The following is a 1787-nucleotide window of genomic DNA, read 5'->3' on the forward strand; positions in this document are numbered from 1 at the left end:
GGGAGCAGACAGCCTCGTCTTCCTCCTCGGAGCCGTCGATGCGTGAGCTCAGGGGTGTCTGGATGGACGTGGCTGTTGCCAGTCTCACGTGAGCTGGATCCAGGCCTGAGCTCTCCTTGTCCCCATTCTCAGTGCCCGTGCCGGGAGGTACCAACCACCAATCTCTGGACTGTCCACACCTCCTGCCCATCAACCACCCACCGGGCCTCAGCTCCACAAGGGCTCTCGCTGGGAGGGGCCATGCCTGAGGCCGGAGATATGGGCCCCTCCCAGTGTCACAGCAAAGCAGGAGGTCATTCTGCTCCTTCTGGGCCAGCGGGGATGTGGCCGGACAGCAGGGCTTCCTGCCTTCCCACAGACACGCAGGTGGAAAACTGTCCCTCAGAACCCCGTGTGGGCCTGGCCGTCTGCTCCCACGTAGACAGCACCCGAGAATGCCCCGTGGGAGAGTCAACTGTGTCCCACAGGGTCACCAGGGACCAGAACCAACTCCCACGGCCACAGGGTCCACGACGGAGGGTGGGGTGCGTTCAAAGGAGCCCTCGTGGTACAGTGTGCTAACCAGTGGGCTGCTGACCACAAGGCCTGTGTTTCAAACCCACCAGCCGCTCCTCAGGAGGAAGATGAGGCTGGCTGTCTGCTCCCGTGAAGACTGACAGCTTCGGAGACCCCTGGGAGCAGTTCTACTCTGTCCCGTGGGGCCATCCAGAGCTGGAATTGATAGGGCAGCAGTGGGTTTTGTTTGGGTTTTAGGGGCTGGTGATGTTTCCAAGGTCCTGTGCTAAAATAAACAGCGTCCGACCCTCAAGTGTGAATAAGGGAGCTCCCCGGGCGCCCCGCCATGGTCAGTGCAAACCTCCCGGCAAAACAAAAGCCAGCATGCCAAGAACCTGAACCAGGCACAGCCGAGCCCCCGTCCCACACGTGTATCTGTCCCCTTCCTCCCAGAACGGAAGCGCTAGATCCAGCACGCGTGGCGACTCACGGTGCGGTGGGGGAGTGGCATCAAGGTGACATTGCCATCCCGGGAGGGGGTGTGACCCTGTGACCACAGCACGGAGCTCTGACAAACCCACAGCGAGTGTATTGCCTTCTGCTGGGCGCGCGTTCGCCGTGAGCCAGAGCCGACCGACTGGCCAGCAGCCGACGAGAGTGGTGGAAGAGCAGGATGGGAGGCCCTGCCACTGACAGATCGGAGGTGTCAGGACCCTGCCTTTCCCCGGCTCACTGAGCTGTCTCAGCCTCCCCCTCCCATCAGCAGCCCGGGGCTGGCACCTTCCTCTCAGGAGCCAGGAGGAAATGATTAGGTGCGGGGAGGAGACAGATGTGACGGTTGGTGTGGGGCAGCTTAGGCAAAGACACCTGCCACCCTCTCAGCCCTTGGGTCGGTTCAGACCCAGCAGGACCCCACGGGGCAGCGCAGAGGACTCCAGGGCTGTGCAGCTTGGCGGGAGCAGCAGCCTCCTCTTTCTCCCAGCGAGCAGCTGGTGGGTTCATACCCCTGACCTTGTGGTTCCCCACCGAGCACTTGAACCACTGAGCCACGAGCCCCTCCGCAGGCTTTGCACTCACTCACTGCCACCCAGTGGACACTGACTCCCAGCGACCTCACAGGACAGGGCAGGGGCTGCCCCGTGGTGTCCGAGAGCATCACTCTGTACAGGAGCAAGAAAGCCCCCTTTCTCTTCTGAGGAGTGGCAGGTGAGCAGCCAGCGGAGAGGGGACCAGACCAAGCTTTATTTACAGCCTGGTGACCGCTTCCTGGCAGACAAGTGAGGCCTTATGGG

The sequence above is a fragment of the Echinops telfairi genome, unplaced genomic scaffold, assembly GCF_000313985.2.
Source record: "Echinops telfairi isolate 266 unplaced genomic scaffold, ASM31398v2 ScPeMD7_5;HRSCAF=22, whole genome shotgun sequence".
Lineage (NCBI taxonomy): Eukaryota > Metazoa > Chordata > Mammalia > Afrosoricida > Tenrecidae > Echinops > Echinops telfairi.